This window comes from Lissotriton helveticus, chromosome 2_1 (genome assembly GCF_964261635.1).
Source record: "Lissotriton helveticus chromosome 2_1, aLisHel1.1, whole genome shotgun sequence".
Lineage (NCBI taxonomy): Eukaryota > Metazoa > Chordata > Amphibia > Caudata > Salamandridae > Lissotriton > Lissotriton helveticus.
In genome coordinates, this window is record NC_136059.1 from 1701734331 (window position 1) to 1701756779 (window position 22449).

Below are 22449 nucleotides of genomic sequence, written 5' to 3' on the forward strand. Positions count from 1 at the left end.
GCCTATTTTCACCATCAGACTTTAAATTGACCCAGAGTAACAGAGACAAAGGCAAACAAAGGGAGCCAGGGATAGATAAGAAAACAGTGACAAAGAGAGAAACGAAAGTAAGGGTGAAATCCAGGCTCCAGCTGTGAAAAATCTTGGGATTAATTTTATGCACAACGGAGCATTATTCCACAAATTTCTACAAATATTGACTAGGATTATCTATCTTTTTTCCTTCTCACGTAAATTTCTGATCAGTAATGCTTTAATTTCTCCTCACTGGACTATTGCAATGCAATCTACTTAGGCATCCAGACAGCTTACTCCATAGTCTGCAATTAGTGATTAGTGAAGTCCTTAGGGAGGTCACGGGTTTACACGCCATGTTATGTCTCTCTAGCAGTTGTTCTATGCATTTGCTTCCTATCAAGCAAAGTGTACTGTTTATATCTATTTACCTGTTTACACCTTTATCGGCATGTGTTAACTGGTTTTTCCCATCCTGGTTGCTGAAATCTTCAAAACGGTGTCTAGTTCGGGTCCCAAAGGTAAACAAGCATTTGCAATGCAATAGGTCTCGCAGCATTAAAGTTTGAGTTACTGGCTTTGTAAATGACAATGCTTTGCATTAATTTTTTTTCTTTAATTTGCAATTGGTATATAAACATTGTTTGTGAATGGTTAGCTGTTGCTTATGCTAAGCAAAGTTGGCAGAAATATAGAGTGCTAGTCTTGCTTGTTATAAGCATGCTGATTTAAAGCACTCTGATACCTGCGGGTAAAGTTTGCGCCATATAAAAGTGAAAACTAATAAATAAATTTAAAAAAGCCTACCTGTACCACGTCCACCAGACCATAAATAACGTGCAAAAAGAAAATACCATTCACCATCTCCTTCTAGGAATGGGGCTGCCAGGCCATAGACAATAAAATCCATTAACAACCAGGCACAAACGCAATTAACTGTAATTGTTTTATTCGTGGTGTCCCAGAGTGATGTGGTGGTGTCCCCGAGTGATGTGGTGGTGTCCTCGAGTGATGTGGTGGTGTTCCCGACTGATGTGGTGGTGTCCCCGAGTGATGTGGTGGTGTCCCCGAGTAATGCGGTGGTGTCCCAGAGTGATGCGGTGGTGTCCCCGAGTGATGCGGTGGTGTCCCCGAGTGATGTGGTGGTGTCCCTAAGTGATGTGGTGGTGTCCCCAAGTGATGAGTGGTGGTGTCCCCGAGTGATGTGGTGGTGCCCCTGAGTGATGTGGTGGTGCCCCTGAGTGATGTGGTGGTGCCCCTGAGTGATGTGGGGGTGTTCCTGAGTGATGTGGTGGTGTCCCCGAGTGATGTGGTGGTGACCCCAAGTGATGTGGTGGTGACCCCGAGTGATGTGTAAAGAAAAAAATGTTATGAATGTACAAGATGCATGGTTGTAAACGGGTGTAGATGGTGACGGGCAGCACGAGTTTGGCTGCTTAATTTGCTAACATGTGGCAGGCCTCATGCATGTTTATCACTTAAATAAATAAGGAAATATAAAATGTTACAACTCCATTCCTTCTCAAAACACTAAATATGTATACAATGTTACGACTCATTTCCTTCTCAAAACACTAAATAAATATTTAGAACTAGCAATAAGATGGACAGAGAATATAGACGGATAAATGCAGACGGAAATGTTTAAAAAAAATACCATAAACCTGTGAGCCCTAATTACAAACATCTTCCTTGTCCAAATGTTGTTAATTACAGGTGTTACTATTACCCAATGTATGGTACTCCATCTCTTGACCTCAGAAGGAAACATTCAACTCTCTGAGAGCCGCAGAAATGTTGATAAAGAAAAACAAAGGCGACTAGAGTGGGGTCGGCAAAAGAAAGCAACTTGCGGAATTCTAAATGTTACAAACCTGTTGAGCCAGGAAGGGATTTTTCCACTGCTTTACCCAGCACTAACAAGTAACAAGAGGGAACTGCAAACTTCCCATGTGACTGCGCTCCCTGGACGCGTACTCTTTCAAGGAGATCAGCCTGGCATTTGTATTTTTGCTCTTCGGATTGTTCCGATTGTACCCGCGGACGCTGGCGTTGCACTCTCAGGGGCCAGGTACTGTACTCACCATGCACTTACAATTGAACTTGCACTTCGTACTGCAGCAGCATGTTGCCTTGATGTAGCCCTTTTCCCTGTCAGGATCGCTTACTTGTACATGGCTTGACTGAGTTCACGTGCGCTACGAACAGTATGGGTCTGCCTCGCGCGCGAGGGTGCCTCAGCCTTTTAGTGGTGGTAAACAAACGCGCATTGCGGTTTAATTGCAGCAGATTGTAGATTTTACGTAATTTATTTGCTTTTTGGATGTGTCCAGTTAAATCTTTTCAGGAGTGATTTGCTTTTCTTAAACATGTTTAGTACTGTGCTTAAGTGTCATCTTTTCGGAGTATACATGTGCTGTGCAAAGTGATGTAAGTAATTATCCGGGAGAGAGAAACAAACACCGATTGCTATAGGTACCCGAAACGCAGCTACACACACATGCAGCCACGCATGTACGCAGACACAGAGACACAAACATGCGCATACAGCCACACACATGCTGACAGGTAGATACACCCGCACGCACACACGTGCATTAGTTGGCAGAGATTACAGTGCGCTTTACAAACACATGTGCATGTATACTTCATTTGTTAGAGGATTTTGTAGGATCAACGGTGTCCTAGCCACATACCTGCTCATTTAGTGCCATTTCTGTGAATGGCAGGAAATCCAAACCTAGCTGTACGGAGTCCGCTTGATGTGTTGCTGCAGGTATTGCCCGAACAGCTCCAGTGAGTGGACTCTCTTCTGCTATCTGACGCTTTTTAAACGTGGTATTAATAGTTTTCCAACTGTTATCCTGCAGCTCAGCATCTTGTCAACCTAAGGAGCTTCCCACTTTTGGCGCGCAACCTAAAGGAATTTTAACTCACTCTCGCTCGCTCACTGTTCTCAGAGGGAACTTTAGGGATTCTTCTACCGTTTTGCTCTCTCTGAGAATCATGATTTGAAAGTATGACACCCGCAAACACACGATGCGTGGTATTGGTGCATTGTATGTGTGATGGTCTGCAGACCTTAGTCAATGACTCACGAATGTTACCTGCTTTCTTCATGTTCCCGCCACAGGTTTGCTTAGTTAACGTATCTCCCTCACACAGGAACCCATTGCTGACTCACAACAGGTACACAGGCACGACTTTCAGCTGCAGGATCTTACTGAGGGGCCACGCGCTGCTTGTGCGTCATGACGCCCCTTAATGCTCCCTGGTAGTGAGTTAATAATTAGAGCTTAGGTTCTAGGTCTGACGGAAAACAAACCATATTTCCTAAAACTTCTAAACCGAAACCTTACGTGGGGCAGGACATCCGCCTTCGGAAGCCCGCGCACGCGCCCACGGATGGCCAGAGAAGCAGTGCTGGTGACGCGGGGCTCCCATGCCCGAGGGAGAGCCCCACGGAGTCTACAGAAGTCCACAAAGCCGGTAAGTGGGGCTTAGTTGGAGGGGGGAAGGGGGGTAGGGGGGTGCGCTTGTGTGTGTGTATGTGGGCGGCGGCGTGTGTATGAGTGCGTGTCTGTATGTGTGTGTGTGCAGGGGGAGGGGTAGGGGGCGGCCTGAGTATGCGTGCGTGTCTGTATGTGTGTGAGTGCAGGGGGGGTGGGGGGCGGCAGCGTATGTACCTGTGCGCGCGCCTGTGTGGGTGTGGGGGCTGGCTGTGTTTGTGTGCGCCGTTAGTGCATGCAAGCAAAGCGAAAGCAGGGGCTGTTTGTGCGTCTGCGCAAGCGCGTCTCAGAAGCGCGCTCACACGGACAAATCTGACACTGAAAAAGTGCGCCTCCGACTCGTGTCCTCATTCAAGTAAGCACAAGAGGTATACTAAAGTATACAAGAGGATCTCGATGCTCGACCTAAAAACGGCCCATGATGGGAGGACGGACCTTCTCTGTGGTGGCTGCCACACATTGGAATCTGCTCCAACCTACCATTTGCTTAGACTCAGTTTACCTACATTTTGTAAAGTCTTAAAAATCTTGCCATATCTTGCTAGTAACAGGCGGTCCTAACCATTTGCTCTTTAGTCATTATTTTCAGTTAGTGCCCTGGTGCCCGTGTGTGTAAGAGCACTGTATAAAACCACCCAATACAAATAGAAAAATGACCTGTAACAGTGAGACATAGAGATAGGAAGTATAGAGTGGTGTACAAAAGAATTACATGGTAGAATCAAGACTAAACAGCCTCGCTATTCGACAACCCCAGCATTCAGCAGCGAAGTTGGCAGGCTTGTAAGAAATACTTTGAGCCCCTGCACTTATTTACAAATTAAACACTGACTTCTGAACTGTTGACACTTACTAGAAATAAAGAGCAGATCAATAAAGAAGGCCATGTGATGTACTGTTTATAGTCCATCCATAAGATCCACAGTAATGACCCAAGACTGTGTCTCCATTCTCAGCTATGGTCTTGGTAAAATAACATATAGTAACAACAGATCTCTACATTTCGCTCAAATAACTCTTTTTAATTCTCCAAGACACACACCTATCTCACAATACTACCACCAAACTGGCTCGTTATATAAGCTACTGATCTTGGCTTTCAAAGCCATAAAGAGATCTTCACCTACCACCCTTTCTGTAACTCTGAGGCAACCAGCAAAAACCTAGCTACATCTAAACCTACATGTGCAGATACAAGGATTTGTTTGTTTCAGCTCCCAGTGCAGGTGAACTAGAATGCTATCCAGTCTGACAAACACTTGGGGTCCTCAAAGTCATCTACAAAAATATATCTTCCTATAGGAGTCAACCCCTTAATTGCTGGGCCTTTTCGCCTACAGTGCTGAGCCCTTTTTTGGCTATTTGGGTTAGTTCACACTTAGGGCTCAATAACTATTTTTCCATTTTAGGTATCCATAGCAAATTTACGCCCCTTTTTTCCAACATCCAGGGAATTCTAAAGGTACCCAGGGTTTGTGGATTTCCCTGGAGGGGAGTGAGAAAGTAGGCAAAAGATGGCAACGTTTTGAGCTTTTGAGAATGTTAGTAAAAAAAAGTGTGCCGGATAAAGTCTGTGTTTTCCTAAAAAATGGCATCAACAAACGGTTTGCCATGCAAAAGTCACCATCTTCCCAGCTTTCAGGAACATGCAGCGCTGAATCAAAACCCAAATTTTGTACCACAGTTTTGCCACTTTGCAAAGAGGTAAGCCATTTTTCCTATTTTTTTTATTTCAAACTTATTTTTATTAGCATTTGGTTTGCACTTAGCAATACTGTGGCAAACAATAAGCTTGAACAGTTTTACAGAATGTAGTATACTAAGCTGTGCCGAGGTTGATCACACTTTAAGAAAAAACAAAGGCCTCCTCCTTTATGGAATATGAAAATAAGAGTACAGTTTCAAACATTGCAAAGGCACAAAGTTTTAACAGAAATTCCGTGCATGCTCAACCCGTCTATTCTTTTGCGACAGGTTTTTTAATCAAACCCTTCCAACAGGGAAGGTCCCCCTAAAAACTAAACCCACCACCTCTATATAAAAGTAATAATTAGTGGTGGTGGTGATTGTTTAATGTATTCTTCGGCCCAGTCGTATAAGGGGCAGACCCCGTGGTGGTTCATGTAGTTGTCTGTTCTGCTCTAGTCTTCCAAACCTGAGTACCTCAGTAGCTGTGCCCTGTTCCCGTGGGTATTTGATCTAGAACTGGAATAGGTGAATGTCCCTAATTGAGGGTGGGCAGACCGCCAGAAGGAGACCCTGCGTAAGGTAAGTAACTAATGAACCCCATTTGTATTCGAAGTTCTTATAGTCATCACTGAAAATATCAGTCATTCTCTCAAAACAGAGGATTTTCCAGAGACGAGAATGTAATAAAGGAATGGCTGGCCACTTTCTTCTTCCAAGCCGCCACAATCTCGACTTTAGCGGCCCCCAGACAGGTCCACATAATAGCTTTGTCCACTTTGGTTTGATGTTCGAGTGACGGGTCTCTAACGCCCAGGAGGACTCCCTCTATGGAGGTTGGTATGGGGTACCCAAGCATGTCTTTAATGTGCACGATTATCTGCTCCCAAAAAGGTTTGATTGTAGGACAATCCCAGCATATGTGTTGGAAATCACCTAGGAGACCACATCCCCTCCAACACATATCAGAGGTGTTCGGAAATAACCTTTTAAATTTGGTGGGGTATAAATACCAATCCATCAAAGTTTTACTGTGGGCTTCGCGCAATTCTAGGGAGTGATTACATTTTGTGATATCAGACTAGAGCCCCGTCCATTCCTTATTGGATATCTCTCTTTGTGCCGCCTCCTCCCACTTGGTCATATACTTAGGTCTCAGACAATGTAAGGCAGAGAGCAGGGAACTATATAGAAAGGAAATTACCCCCCTCATGGAGCCCACCTGTTGCACAAGTGTTTCAAAAATTGTTCTCTCTCATGTTGCAGCATCTCTAATCTGCGGGGTGAGAGCCCAGTGCTTGAGCTGAAGATAGTGGAAGTGTTTGTCCGGGCCTAAGTGAATCTACCTTCAGCAGTTCTCAAATGTCAAGATATCATGTTTATGGAAGAGGTCTGACAGCATGAGGCATCCGCCCTCCTTCCATGGGTTAAAAGGGCCTTCGCAGAGAGCGGGGGGAAAAGCCGGGTTGAAACGGATCGGTGTATAGGGTGAAGGAAACGTGGTCCACCCCTCTCCTCTAGAAACTGTGTCCCAGACCTTCAGAGTAGTGCGGGTGGGAATGCTAATGTAGGTGTTGGTGGGTCTGTCTTTCTTGGGCTTCCATATTAGGTCCCCTATTGTCCCACTCACTATAGCCCTATTCATATGTAACCAGTGTTTCACTGATTCCCTCTTGGACCATTCCGCCACTATCCTCAGTTGGTCTGCTTTATAGTATAAGCTGAAGTCGGGAAGTCCCACTCCTCCTTCGACTTTTGTCCGCCTCAGGCTATGGAGTGGTAGACGGGCCCTACCTTTTTGCCAGATAAAGCGGATGATTAGTGATCGGATTTCGGGGAGAAGTTTCCTATCTAAATCAATGGGTAGTGCTTGAAAAAGATACAGATATTCAGGGAGCACTGTCATTTTAATCATATGAATGCAGCCTAACCAGAAAATAAAGAGGGGTTCCCACTGCTTGAGGTCGTGTTGGAGCTGGGGAAGGAGAGGTGGGAAGTTGGCCTTTATAACCCCTCCAGGTGTGGTGTTAGTTGTATACACAGGTATTGAAGTGAGCGCTTGGGCCATTGAAAAGGAGTGCTCTCTCGAAGGTCATTAGCCTCAGCCGCCAGAATTGTGAGGTTGAATATAAAAGATTTATCTAAGGTAACTTTAAATCCCGCTACTTTCTCAAACAGGGCCAGTTCCTTCTGCAGAGCAGGAAGCGAGAGAGATGGATCAGTGAGGGACAGTAGCGCATCATCTGCGAATAGTAACATTTTGTGTATATCTCCCCAATAGGGAATTCCTTTTATCTCTGGAGTCTCCTGGATACGCATCGCCAGTGGTTCAATGCTTAAAGCAAAAAACAGGGGTGATAGCGGGCATCCCTGTCTAGTCCCTCTAGTAAGGGGAAATGAGGTAGATGCAGTCCCATTAATCTGTACTCTAGATCGTGGTTGTACGTAGGTGGCCTTGATCACATGAATTAATTTGTACTCGAAGCCAAAATGTTGGAGTGTGCTAACAAGAAATGACCAGTCCACTCTGCCAAAGGCCTTTTCGGCATCCAGACCCACTAGAATAGCCGGTATCTTGCGCTTAGTTACTTTTCCAATCAGATGTACAGTGCTACGTGTATTATCGTAAGTCTGCCTGCCCTTTATGATGCCAGACTGGTCAGGGTGGACTACATCTAGCATCAGATTGTTTAACCTCGCCGCCAAAATAGCTGAATATAGCTTAGCATCTAAATTCAGAAGTGCAATGGGTCTATATGATGCGCAATGGTGTGCGTGTTCCCCCGGCTTAGGGATCACCGTTATCACTGCCTCTGCCATGGAAGGGGTCACCCCGACATCTTCTGACATTTTATTAAAGAGCTGTGTTAGGTGTGGAATGATATCTGTTGCGAATGCTTTACAGAAATGTGCCATCAGGCTATCCCGGCCCGGAGCCTTATTGGGTTTAAGGGATTTGATCGCCGCGCCCACTTCTTCTTGTGTTCTAGGTGCATTGAGGGTATCATTTCAGGCCTGGGAGACCTTTGGGAACTTCAGTGTCTGTAGGCATCTATTTTGTCCGTCCACCTCCTGTGGTTCCCAGTGAATAACCTCTCATAAAATTCCCCAAACACGTTGGCCTTTTCCGTATCTGAGTTCACTACTTTTCCCTCCCTATCAAGTATTCCTCCGATGTATTCCTTTTCTCTTTTTTCCCCTAAGCTGTATAGCTAAATGCCAACCTAGTTTGTTCCCCTGTGTATAGGATATCTGGCGTACATGCAATAAGGTATGCTCAGCCCTGTTGTTATATATCCCTTTAAGCTTCCCTCTGACTGCAGTGAGCTTACGGTGCGAGCCCCTGGAGGGCCTGTTCTTATGTTCTTTTTCATCCAGTTCTGCCTCTAAACTCTCTTTCTCTCTCCCTAGCTCTCTGCCTCTTCAGTGTATCATTGAGTTCTAGGCATTTTCCTCTTATGACTGCTTTGAATGCGTCCCAATTATTGAAGGGCAAAGTGTTGTGGGGCAAGTTCAATTAAATAAATTCCGTGATCGCCCCCCTCAACTCATCTCTCAACAGTCTGTCCCTCGTAAGGGAGACCGGAAAGTACCACCTTGGGGTCCCGGGCGTAATGCAGCCTCAGCTTAAACAGATCGAGATGGGGCAATGGTCAAAGATCATGAGTGGGAAATTTTTTGCAACCTGGAGAAAGCCTAACAGGCTTTGGCTAATAAAAACCTAATCGAGCCTTGGAGTAGGTTAGAGAGTATGCCAGGCATCCCTGAGTCCGAGATTGTGCAGTGTCTGTTTAACACTCATAGGGAAGGACCTTGTAACCGTTCTGTGGAGGTGTGTACTATCTAACGCTGCCTGCCAGGTGAGATTAAAGACTTGCAACGGAATCGTCGGGCCTTCCGCAAATTCTCCCTCTTGGTCTAGAAGTGTTGTCAAAAAGGCTGGTTGGCCCACATTGGTTGTGTAGGCTGCAACAAATGTACAAAGTCTTTCTCAGTGTCCCCTTCACCCTGACTATCCGGCCTCCTCTATCGGAATTAACAACCTCTGAATGGAATTTAGTTAAGCTATGAAAAAGGAGAACTACCCCTCATTGTTTGGTAACTACTGAGCTATAGATGAGGGGATATTGTTTGCGGCATAATCTAACCTCTTCTGCACGTTCTAAGTGTGTCTCCTGGAGAGCCACTATATCGAAATGATGATCCATCAGATATTTCCACATTTTTTGTTTCTTAAGCGGCAAGTTTAATCCTTTTACATTCCATGACACTATGGAGATCACCATGGCACTTTATTAATTTCCCTTTCCTCCCAAACGCCTTCTGGATCAACAATCCCAGTTTCATCTCCTTCTCTAGCCATTGGGCCCCCTAGCCTCACCCCCCACGTAAAATCCACTTGGGCCAGAATCTGTATATGGGTAATATACTCTGTCAACCACCGCCAATACCCCGAATCCCTCCCCCCAACAAAACAAACAACAATACCAACATTAACGTATGCCAGAAAAGTGTTGAATCTCTGGCTGTGTTAGTCATGACTCGTCAGGACATGTTAGTGGGTGACTCGACCGGAGTCCACGTCCACACCCATCCCATCTGTTCAAAGTGATCGCCTTCTGGCAGCACACGTCTTTGGATGCTCAGAGTGTTCTGTCGGCGTGCCTGGGTGCATCAGCCATTGTTCATGAAGAGTTCGCTTTTCAATCTTATATATCCTCCCTTTGAATGCGCCGACTACACAGGACCTGTTAGGTCTCGAATCAAGTCCCCCTCAACCGTTTTCAGTCTCATGTGTCCTCCCTTAGTGCTTGTGCTCCATGGAAGTTTTTTACTAATGTCTCAGTCTGTCCCCCTCGACGTGTCTTGTGCGCTCTGCAGGTGGGATTCCCAGTATTCTCAGCCCCTCTTCGAGTTCTGTGATGTGGTGCATCTTGTTATTGTGCTCAAAACTCAGTCCAAAAGGATATGTTCACCGGTATTTTATTTAGCCTTTTCTGAGTTTCGTGGTGATAGGCCTAAATTGCTGCCTCCTCGCCAGCATTGCGGGGGCTATGTCTTGGTAGACACTGCATCGAAACCCTTGAAAGGAGATGTCCTCCTTTTTCCTAGCCTCCTGTAGAATAGCCTTCTTCCTCCTTCACCTTAAAAGAGTGGAACTTGGTGAGGACGTCACGTGCACGGCGATAATCTCCAGCCGCTTGGCCCACAACGCGGTGATTTTGAGCTGACTTGGGCCTAGAATCTCCGCAAAAAGTCCCTTAAGGAAGGCCTCCAAGTCTGGTCCCACCGCTCCTTCCTCCAAGTCCCGGATTCTTATGTTATCCCTACAGAATCTATTTTCTAAATCCTCTTACTTCAATAGGGCCAGGTGCAGTTGACTCAGGAGAACGTGTATCTTTTCTTGTGCGTCGGTGGCCCGCTTGTCGAGGTCCAGTTTCTGAGCTTCTAGATCCATAACTCTCGTGCCCACCGAGTTCACATCCCGTTGGAGTGTTGACATGCGGTCATTTTAGTCTGTTTTAAGTTGCTCAATAGAAGCTTTGATATCCTGGTTGTTGGACTTGGGCCTTAGGGCAGGTTCACCCCTTATCTTTTTGCTTTTATTTGTGACCCAGTGTTAGTGATTTTTGGGTCTTGGCGCACTTTTTCCCTGTGTCCCAGAGTAAAGTGCGTGCGTGTAGTATGGCTGGCCTGCCCTCCCATAGGAATGCATGGAGAATGTGTGTGTCCATGTTAGTTCCTGATGCGTGGGGAGTGCAGGCTCGAGTTTAGTATGCGTGAACTCGTGAGAGTGAATGCTGCAAGATGGTATGTGCGGCATGTATGTGTCTAGAAGGGAAGTGCTACTTCTGGACATTGATGTATGTGTGCAGTGAGGATACTGGAGCGTGATTGGCTGGAGCTGGCTGGCATGCCAGGCTCCAGGAAGTCTGGATGGGTCTGCCCGGTGGTGAGTGTGAGATCAGCATGAGTGATGTGTGGGAGGAGTGCACCTGGGTCCTGGATGGGCTGGGTTTTTCCCCACACAATGCTGGCTCCGCCCCCCAGGTGGTTTATCTAACGACCCAAGCCTCCCCAGTGAATGAAAGGGGTGGTTGGGCCATCAAGGGTACTCCCAAGCCAGCTGCAACTGGTTTCCCCCCACCCTGCACCCTGAGACAAAGGAATTTACAGTATAAGAAGGGGCTGTGTCCCCTTACAATTTGTTCTACTTTTGGATCCTTGCCAGAGGGGGCTGTTGCTGCTGCTGGGGCCAGGAGGACCGCCAATTGGACTGTCTCCCTGCCTGGAGACCCAGTGTGCTGGCTCTGGCCCAGCCTTGCCCCCCCTGTCTGCCTCCAGACCTTGCTGGAGCTTTTTGCTTTTGGCCAGAGCGCCTAGAAGCGCTTTATTCCTCCCCTCAGCGCTGGGAGCGCTTTGCTTATATTTCTAGCGTTGTGAGCGCTTTATTTTGTCCCTGAAGCGCTGGGGAGCGCTTTTCGTGCAGCCGGTGCCCACCCGGCATCTGCCTGTTTTATTTTGCCGATTTTCGGCATAGCGAGTGCCCACCTCGCTTTATCTTTAATCTGGAAGCCGGTGCCCACCCGGCATTGCCCCGTCTGTGGATATTGAAATTATCACGAGGGAGCCCACTCCTCGGATACTGAAAGCCCGCCTGCCTGCCTGATACGAGCCGCCGCGCTGCCCGCGGCGACCCGGAAGTGATTGGTGGGCCGGCCAATCCCTGCGCGGCCCGACCGAGAGACCCGGAAGTCCCGCCCTCGGCACTGCGCGAGGAGAGGAGAGAAGCTGCCGGTGCTCGCTGGGCTCCTGGGAGGAGTGGAGAGCCCCGCACTGCCAAGAGGAGAAGCCCAGCCAAGAAGAGCCGACGCCGCGAGGAGACGCCGCCTCCCGAGGTATCTGGTGAGTGCGGGCGTGCCCCGGGTCGCGTCTCTGGCAGGGCATTCCGTTGATTTAGAGCCACGCGGCTCTGGGGGCATTTATTTGTTCTGAGTCCCCCATGAGGGACTCCAACGACCGGCCCCATTGGGGGAGAGCCAGAGAGGCTCCAAGGCACCCACCACTAAGTTGTATTCACGAGCCCCGAGGCTCGAGGGGGGCAGTTCTTTGTTCTTCGAGCCAAGTAGGCTCACGGCGCCATTTGTTCACGAGCCCCTGGGGCTCCCAGACCATGATTGATTTACGAGCCTGAGAGGCTCTAGGGGCACTTTATTGTTTAGAGCGCTGAGGCTCTTTAGTGCCTATTTGCTTTGCTAGTTGTTCTACAAAGCCCGGAGTAGGCTCACAGCGCCCACATTTGTTATTGAGCCCCAGAGAGGCTCTTGGGTGCCACATTTGATTTGCGAGCCCTGAGAGGCTCGAGGTGCCCTTACTTCACAGAGCCCTGAGAGGCTCTTGGGGGGCACAGTTCGTTGGTTAGAGCCCCGAGGCTCCCACACTGTGTTTGGCCCCCTCACCCTTGTTCTTGAGCCCACGAGGCTTCAACGTTGGCCAGCAGTATTTACAACTGTCCAGCACTTAGTGGACAGTTGCTACGTTTAGGCTTTGTGTTCTTGGCTGCCTGCGCAGCCTTCCCTGACATTGAGACTCAGGGCATTTCAGCCCTTGCGAGGCCAGTTGGCCTGAGGGACAATTCTAGTGTTGTGCCATGTGCACCCTGCGCAAGTTATGATTTACTTGTGAATTTGATTCCTGCGCAAATGTTCTACCTGCACCTCTGGATGTGTTTCAATGTTTCATGTGCAATTGTTTGTTTTATCACCTTTGCTAAAAGTGACCTGCTTAGGTGATTCTTTGTTTTTATCCCCTTTGCTAAAAGTGACCTGCTTAGAGGGTTGTTTGATATTACCTTTGCTAAAAGTGACCTGCTTAGGTAATTGTTTATGCTTTTATTCCCCTTCGCTAAAAGTGACCTGCTTAGAGGAATGTTGATGTTTTATTGCCTTTGCTAAATGTGACTTGCTTAGGTGATTATTTTAGGTTTCCTTCCCTTTGCTAAATGTGACTTGCTTAGGTGATAGGTTTTCCTTCCGTAAGTCCTGATGATGAGGTCCTAGTTCCCTGCGTGATTTCCCTACAGTGTTTAGGGTGGCGTAGGAGGTATTTACCCTTTACCAGTAGTTACTGGTTGTATGCTACATTTACTATTTCTGTGTTACAGTCATTATATGTTTATGTGCTAAGTGTTATACCTACAAGTGCTATTTCTAAAAAGTGCATACCCCTGACAGTGGTCCAGGTGGCCCTGTCCTGTACATAATCCCTTATAAATTTTGCCCGTGCCTGTTGGCACATTGTAAAGTGTGTGTAGTATCTAATGTGTTTTTATTATTATAATACAAAGGCTATTTTTGGATATAACCTTGTGTGGAGTTTCCTTTGTGGTGGGCCTAGGGTGTTGTCGCTGGGGTGCACGCGCAAACGCTTTACACATCGCCTCCGAGATTAGCCTTGCTGCTCGCGTCACGTTACCTAGAGGGTGAGCAGGGGTTACCTTGGTGTGTGACTCCCTTGCCCTGAGTTAGAAATGGTGATCCCTGACTGACCTTGGCGTGAGCGTTGGCCGGCCGGGGGTCCCGTTTCTAACATTGGTGGCTAGCGGTGCGGATTGGACTTGCGTTTGCGCTGTACCACAGTGGCGACAGGCCACACTACAAAACTCTGCAATTTTAGATAACCACATTTTGGGGATTATTGTTTTTTAGGGAAGTTCAGTTTTGCTTCTCCTGAAAGGTGTCATTTTGTAATTTCTGTCCAGTACATTTGTTCCCCGCCCTGCTTCCAGAGTTTGGTACCTGTGTCACTTGTGGTCAGGTTGAGAAAATCAGGGGTGGTAGAAACTGCCTTACCAGTCCGAGGGGAGGGTGTGTGTGAATGAGTGGTGTGTTACACTGGGCAGAGGAGTGCAAGTTCTCTGAGATAGGAATCTTGCTGAATTTTGTAACTGTGTACTCCTGTGTAAGCTCAGACCCCCAGGTTCCCTGTGTCAAACTCTTCTTGAGAACGTCCGCCAAAATGGAGCCTACTTTTGATTTCTGTGATCTGTTTAGATACAGTATGTTGGAGTTGGTCAGATTCTGTGAAGAGAGAGACATAGGGGTGGATGAGTCAGATACTCAGTCAGAACTTAGGAGCAGCCTGATCCTATGGCAAAAGGGTCAGTGGGATCTTGAGCGCAGTGAGAGAGATAGGGCCCGGGCCGCACGCCATGAGGGTGGTGAGTCTGTGGAGAGCCCTGAAGAATGTGAGTTGTATGATGATGACAGTGGATGGATATCAGCAGATAGTGAGGACCCCATAGGTAGGGAGTCCCTTGCTGAGCCCAGTGTCAGTACCAGCGCCCCATCCCTTGTCCTGTCCCCAGAGGAGTGGTTAGATAGGAGGGAAGAGCGGGAGCATCAGCTAGCGATGGAACAGCTCAGGTTGGAGCACGCCAAGCTAGAGGCTGAAAGGGCCTTGTTCAGGGAGAAGGTAACCCTAGAGGGTAGGTTATCCCCTGAGTGCAGTTATGGTTTTCTGGATTCCCCAGGGAGGGTTGAATCCAGTGGTGGCAGCTATTTAAATGTTAGTGTAGACAGTCCCACTCCCAGTTCCCCGAGTATGGTACCTGTTTCCAGAGAAGAGGAGTGTAGGTTGAAGTTCCGGAACCTTAGGAAACCACCTCACCAGTCTTGGGAAGATTTTCAGGATGACTGTTGTGTAGCACAGTGTGATTGGTTACGGGGTCCCACAAAATGTGATTGGGACATCTTGTTTGATGTGATTGCCAAAGAGCAGTTGCTCAGTGTTGTTTATCCAGAATTGTGCCAACACCTGTTAGGGTGTGGATTGTCTGAACCATATGAGCTGGCAGAGGAAGCCGACCGATGGGAAAGTGCGAGAGGTTCTTTAGAGTCACTAGTGAGTGATTCCAACAGTAGTGGGTCAGGTGTCCTCCAGCCCAGTGTGGTGGAGGAGGGTGAGAGTAGCCCAGCTAGGTCCCAGGTTAGTGAGGAGGGTGTAGGGGCTGACTGCCTGTCTCAGTGGAGCGGGAGTGAGTGTGTGACCGAGAGTCCCCAGAGGCCCGAAGCCCTGTCACAGAGCCTGGATGGTTTCTTTAGGGAACACCAGGATGGGAACCTAAGCTTGCCTGTTAGTTCACTTGAGGGAGATCTCCTAGTGTGTAGAGGACCTGGAGCATCTGTAAGCGGAGCTTCTATGGTTCTAGAGTCTGGCAGTACCGCTCCAGTGGGGAGGGTACAGGAGTCCAGCGAAAGGAGTGATTGGGGAATAGTATGTGAGTCCCCAGAAATCCTGGAGTGCCAGGCATTGGTTCCACCAAAGGTTCTAGACCGGAGGTTGGAAGGCCAGGTTCAGGATCAGCCTGACCTGAAGGGTGGGACTACTGTAATCAGTGTCCTGACCAGTTCTTTTTCCAGAGGTACGGTCCCGGTTGGGAGGGAGCAGGACTCTGGAAGGGGGTGTAGAGGGTGGGAGAGCCCACCTCTGACCCCGGTGCAACCTAAGGGGTTAAACCCTAGGTTGGGAGGATTGTGTTTAGAGGGTACCCCTCGCAGGAGGAGGAGGTACCCTAGAAGAAGAGGTAGGGGGAGGAGAGCCTTCCCTGAGACTCCTGGTCCACCTGAGGTTGTAGACCCTAGGCTGGAGAACCAGTGGCAGTCTAGCCCTGTCTTGCAGACAGGAAGAGTGGAGCATGGCTATTATGTGCCAGGGGTTACTACCCCCCACTTGGTGAGTAGGCAGGATCCAGTGGTACCTGGGTGGTCTAGGGCCTGGTCCTGGCCGAGGGCAGCTGGAGAGTACCAGTGGGGTACCCCAGTTAGTCCCTACAGTAGTTTTAGAAGGAACCCTAGGGGTTCACCGTGGCGTAAAACAGGAGGGTGTCCCTGCAGTTGCGGGCCCGCGTCCGTGTTTTATCGCCCCAAGCAGGGAAGTCCATCACGGTGGTGATTGGTCTGCTCTGCGTTTTGGCTGGAAGGGGGTCGTGTTGGACTTGGGCCTTAGGGCAGGTTCACCCCTAATCTTTTTGCTTTTATTTGTGACCCAGTGTTAGTGATTTTTGGGTCTTGGCGCACTTTTTCCCTGTGTCCCAGAGTAAAGTGCGTGCGTGTAGTATGGCTGGCCTGCCCTCCCATAGGAATGCATGGAGAATGTGTGTGTCCATGTTAGTTCCTGATGCGTGGGGAGTGCAGGCTCGAGTTTAGTATGTGTGAACTCGTGAGAGTGAATGCTGCAAGATGGTATGTGCGGCATGTATGTGTCTAGAAGGGAAGTGCTACTTCTGGACATTGATGTATGTGTGCAGTGAGGATACTGGAGCGTGATTGGCTGGAGCTGGCTGGTATGCCAGGCTCCAGGAAGTCTGGATGGGTCTGCCCGGTGGTGAGTGTGAGATCAGCATGAGTGATGTGTGGGAGGAGTGCACCTGGGTCCTGGATGGGCAGGGTTTTTCCCCACACAATGCTGGCTCCGCCCCCCTGTGGTTTGTCTAACGACCCAAGCCTCCCCAGTGAATGAAAGGGGTGGTTGGGCCATCAAGGGTACTCCCAAGCCAGCTGCAACTGGTTTCCCCCCACCCTGCACCCTGAGACAAAGGAATTTACAGTATAAGAAGGGGCTGTGTCCCCTTACAATTTGTTCTACTTTTGGATCCTTGCCAGAGGGGGCTGTTTCTGCTGCTGGGGCCAGGAGGACCGCCACTTGGACTGTCTCCCTGCCTGGAGACCCAGTGTGCTGGCTCTGGCCCAGCCTTGCCCCCCCTGTCTGCCTCCAGACCTTGCTGGAGCTTTTTGCTTTTGGCCAGAGCGCCTAGAAGCGCTTTATTCCTCCCCTCAGCGCTGGGAGCGATTTGCTTATATTTCTAGCGCTGTGAGCGCTTTATTTTGTCCCTGAAGCGCTGGGGAGCGCTTTTCGTGCAGCCGGTGCCCACCCGGCATCTGCCTGTTTTATTTTGCCGATTTTCGGCATAGCGAGTGCCCACCTCACTTTATCTTTAATCTGGAAGCCGGTGCCCACCCGGCATTGCCCCGTCTGTGGATATTAAAATTATCACGAGGGAGCCCACTCCTCGGATACTGAAAGCCCGCCTGCCTGCCTGATACGAGCCGCCGCGCTGCCCGCGGCGACCCGGAAGTGATTGGTGGGCCGGCCAATCCCTGCGCGGCCCGACCGAGAGACCCGGAAGTCCCGCCCTCGGCACTGCGCGAGGAGAGGAGAGAGGCTGCCGGTGCTCGCGGGGCTCCCGGGAGGAGTGGAGAGCCCCGCACTGCCAAGAGGAGAAGCCCAGCCAAGAAGAGCCGACGCCGCGAGGAGACGCCGCCTCCCGAGGTATCTGGTGAGTGCGGGCGTGCCCCGGGTCGCGTCTCTGGCAGGGCATTCCGTTGATTTAGAGCCACGCGGCTCTGGGGGCATTTATTTGTTCTGAGTCCCCCGTGAGGGACTCCAACGACCGGCCCCATTGGGGGAGAGCCAGAGAGGCTCCAAGGCACCCACCACTAAGTTGTATTCACGAGCCCCGAGGCTCGAGGGGGGCAGTTCTTTGTTCTTCGAGCCAAGTAGGCTCACGGCGCCATTTGTTCACGAGCCCCCGGGGCTCCCAGCCCATGAATGATTTACGAGCCTGAGAGGCTCTAGGGGCACTTTATTGTTTAGAGCTCTGAGGCTCTTTAGTGCCTATTTGCTTTGCTAGTTGTTCTACAAAGCCCGAAGTAGGCTCACAGCGCCCACATTTGTTATTGAGCCCCAGAGAGGCTCTTGGGTGCCACATTTGATTTGCGAGCCCTGAGAGGCTCGAGGTGCCCTTACTTCACAGAGCCCTGAGAGGCTCTTGGGGGGCACAGTTCGTTGGTTAGAGCCCCGAGGCTCCCACACTGTGTTTGGCCCCCTCACCCTTGTTCTTGAGCCCACGAGGCTCCAACGTTGGCCAGCAGTATTTACAACTGTCCAGCACTTAGTGGACAGTTGCTACGTTTAGGCTTTGTGTTCTTGGCTGCCTGCGTAGCCTTCCCTGACATTGAGACTCAGGGCATTTCAGCCCTTGCGAGGCCAGTTGGCCTGAGGGACAATTCTAGTGTTGTGCCATGTGCACCCTGCGCAATTTATGATTTACTTGTGAATTTGATTCCTGCGCAAATGTTCTACCTGCACCTCTGGATGTGTTTCAATGTTTCATGTGCAATTGTTTGTTTTATCACCTTTGCTAAAAGTGACCTGCTTAGGTGATTCTTTGTTTTTATCCCCTTTGCTAAAAGTGACCTGCTTAGAGGGTTGTTTGATATTACCTTTGCTAAAAGTGACCTGCTTAGGTAATTGTTTATGCTTTTATTCCCCTTCGCTAAAAGTGACCTGCTTAGAGGAATGTTGATGTTTTATTGCCTTTGCTAAATGTGACTTGCTTAGGTGATTATTTTAGGTTTCCTTCCCTTTGCTAAATGTGACTTGCTTAGGTGATAGGTTTTCCTTCCGTAAGTCCTGATGATAAGGTCCTAGTTCCCTGCGTGATTTCCCTACAGTGTTTAGGGTGGCGTAGGAGGTATTTACCCTTTACCAGTAGTTACTGGTTGTATGCTACATTTACTTTTTCTGTGTTACAGTCATTATATGTTTATGTGCTAAGTGTTATACCTACAAGTGCTATTTCTAAAAAGTGCATACCCCTGACAGTGGTCCAGGTGGCCCTGTCCTGTACATAATCCCTTGTAAATCTTGCCCGTGCCTGTTGGCACATTGTAAAGTGTGTGTGTTATCTAATGTGTTTTTATTATTATAATACAAAGGCTATTTTTGGATATAACCTTGTGTGGAGTTTCCTTTGTGGTGGGCCTAGGGTGTTGTCGCTGGGGTGCGCGTGCAAACGCTTTACACATCGCCTCCGAGATTAGCCTTGCTGCTCGCGTCACGTTACCTAGAGGGTGAGCAGGGGTTACCTTGGTGTGTGACTCCCTTGCCCTGACTTAGAAATGGTGATCCCTGACTGACCTTGGCGTGAGCGTTGGCCGGCCGGGGGTCCCGTTTCTAACACTGGTTAATCTCAGAGCGTAATTCTTTCTTGAATCCTCTCAATGATGTCATCAAGTCCTCCTTCGTGAGGGCCATGGTGTTGGAGGGGTCACCTTGTTCTGGTTGTTGCCTTTTCTACACAGGAGTAAAAAAGTTGGAAACTTTGTTCGTCCCCTTCTTTGGTGGCATAGGTGCATGCCAGGTGGCTCCCTTGCGTTTACACTGGTGTGGTCTGCTGTGGAGAGCGCGTATATCTCCCCTCTCAAAGCTCTTCAGAGCCACTGGCCGCCGGCTGTGCATGCATGCCCCCGCTCTTCAATAGGATGGGCCAGGTATGCAGCTCTGTCTGTCCCCAGGGCACTATTTCTTTGATCTGGGGGCCGACCTCTGAGTGTTGTCAATGCTTGTTGATCATGGGGAAAGCACAGTGCCCAGCTTCCTATGCATCACTCTTGCTGCACTTTAATACACGGTGAAGGAGGGGCACCTGGCGCATAGTCACCCCTATTCACAGTACATTCGGCAGAGAGCCGGCCACCATTTTAGGGCCAGGCAGGGCTCATTGTGCTTCAGTCTTCTAGTCGCTGCCCTTCTGCCCGATGCCTATGCCTCTCCCGACGCCTTCTGCCCTAAACCAGGTCACTTTGGTACGCCCCCTCCTCACCGGTTGCAGCAAGCGCACGCCCGGGCTCCCCTTGTTGGTGCCAAAGATCCCGTTTGGGTACATCAGGTAGCGGTGTGCAGCACCTCATTCCTGCTCCTCCATGTAGTCGGTGTCAGCAATGGGGGAGCAGACGCCTCAAATCTTCTCAATCTGCCCCGTGAGGTGCAAAGGCGCTAGCGGCTCATGACGCTCTCCAGATCTGCCCTGAAGCTCAAAAGTAGACCTATTTCTGTCCGATGGGTCACCCACTCAGTCTCTCTGTGGTCATTTGCACTTTCTCAGCTTCTGGAGCAAGTTTGGTGAGTTTTGGTGGAGCTTATAAGCTCGGGACAACGATGCGGACCCGGAGCCGAGGTGAATCACGTCCACCCGGCCATCTTGCCCGGCCACGCCCCATCCTATTTTTTTTTTAAGTGTTTTTATTTGTTTTTTTCACAAACAATACAGAATAAGCAAATACATTGGGATATGTATCTTGCTTTTGCATCAAATTACAGTGGAGGGTCACATAACCACACCTCAGGAGGAACATTTCACATACAAACTTGCCAATCCAGTTGCCCATTCCTTGCGTATGCTTAGTGCAGCTGTTTAGCATTTTGGGCCTGAGTTCCTGGGCTAGTGAGAGGAAAAGAGGGGTAGGGGTAGGAAGCCCTTCATCTCTTCTTCAACCCTCCATGATTTGGGGGGTCGTTGGGGATTCTATTCTACCAACCTCTAAGCAACCATATACATGTTCATTCTCGCTCTCCATTCTAGCAGCGTCAGGAGAGTGGACGCTCCACAATACCAGGCTACATCTCTCTTAGCCACCTTAAGGCCCAGATTACACAGCAGGAGTTTAGTACGTAGGATATCTACATCCGCGGACACTGCTAGGAGAATGAACTTGGCATCCCTAGGGAGTTCCATTCCCAGTATCTGTACAAGCTCCTCCAGTATTCAAGACCAATAAGTTCTAATTTGTTGACATTTCCAAAGTGTTTGTACGAATGTACCTCTTCCATCCTACAATGCACGCAACTTGGTGTCTCTGACCTCCCCATTTCGTTCAGTCGAGTCCTGTCATAGTACACCTGTGTAATATTTTGAGTTGAATCAGGCGAAGCTTAGACTTAGTGGCTACTTCTCGTGGGTTCATTAGGGCTACCTCCCAGTCTATGTCTTCTAGTGGTCCTGTGGTGTGTTCCCATTTAGATCGTAAGGCGGTCAAGTTGTCAGGAATATTATTGATTATTGTTTTGTACATCCAAGAGATTGCCTTATGAGGTATCTACCCCTGCAGCAACCTACCATATAGGGGCACATATTCTGAGATGTCTGTAGTGCCTATTTTTTCCACCCTTCAGGGATGTTCTAGTTAGAGGTATTTATATCTTTGGGTCTCTGCTTGGAGTATCACAAAGGGGGTGAAGACTCCTTCTTTCAAGATATCACGAGCCGGGAAATCCTGATTGTGTTCCAGTGCCTAAAACCTTGGAGTCTGGCTATCTCAGGCAGTCTCGTACCCTTCCACAGTGGAGTTTCCCTCGTTAACTTCTTTGCCCATTGTATTTTTCCCTCTGCCTCCAGAGTTCTTTCAGTGGCAGGGAGTAGGCGGCTGAGTCCCGTACCCCATATATGTAGTGACAATGTGTGCGTTCTGTGGAAAAGTAAATTTTGCCATGTTCTGTGTCCCTATGTGTTCCCCATCTTATGTTATGTGTGCATGATTAATATGCATATGTATTCCCCATGTTTGATTAAAGACGCAATTACAGTTGTGTCCATCCCTAGTATGCCAGTTCCCAGTTCTCGTGAATACTACGAATATCAGGCCTATGTAAAGTTACGTTGCCACGTTTCTCAGTGTGCACGTTATTTCATTGTAAAGTCCCCGTTTCTAGGCCTCAAAAGGGCCCGGACACCAGATTCAGCTCCTGTCTCCTGAGCCCTCGCTGAGGAGCGATACAGCCCCCACCTGTATTCCTGACCCTTCACTTACTTCCTGCCTCACAGTGCCCGGCTCAGCCTGGCTCTGCCTACGAGTCTGCCAAGAGTATGTTATGATTCTAGTTATCAGTCCAGCCCTCCTTCTCTGCATTCCTAAACTACTGAATCGCATCAATAGTTTCCGTCATCGTCTAGCCCTTACGTCTCCATGTAAGAGAAATACTGTATTTATGGTCATTTAATATTCTTCATCACGCCCTACATGTAGAATAATGCATGCACCAGTCTTAGAGTCTGTTAGCCTTTACCCCGATAACTTTTGGATTCTATCGACATGTTCTCTAAACATCAGATACTAGATATTGTTTAGGCACATGTCGCCCTGACTCTCCAGACTCCAGTCTCTGCTCCTAGTACGGAGTTCATAGCCCCCAGCTTCTCCTAGTAACACGTCATTGTCAGTTTGCGCGCACTATTAGGTTAGAGGTCCCGGCTCCTTAGGTAGCCCCCTCCATGTTTCCGCCCCATTTATGACATATTCTGTTACGTTTACATCACATGTCTATGTATACGCCTCCTGTTACACCCACTTTCACCCTTATCTTTCGCGACTGCTATTGACCACACCCACTGCTCCGCCTA

At 48.9% G+C, this 22449-nt stretch overlaps 1 long non-coding RNA gene across 1 annotated transcript in view; it reads left to right on the plus strand.

Annotated features, from left to right (window-relative positions):
• The first annotated feature begins 3430 nt into the window (after positions 1-3430).
• Positions 3431-22449, plus strand: part of LOC144819910 (uncharacterized) — a 181611-nt gene continuing 162592 nt past the window's right edge. Inside the window, exon 1 of the long non-coding RNA XR_013607619.1 lies at positions 3431-3504. This is a non-coding gene — a long non-coding RNA (uncharacterized LOC144819910). The remainder of the gene's footprint in view (positions 3505-22449) is intronic.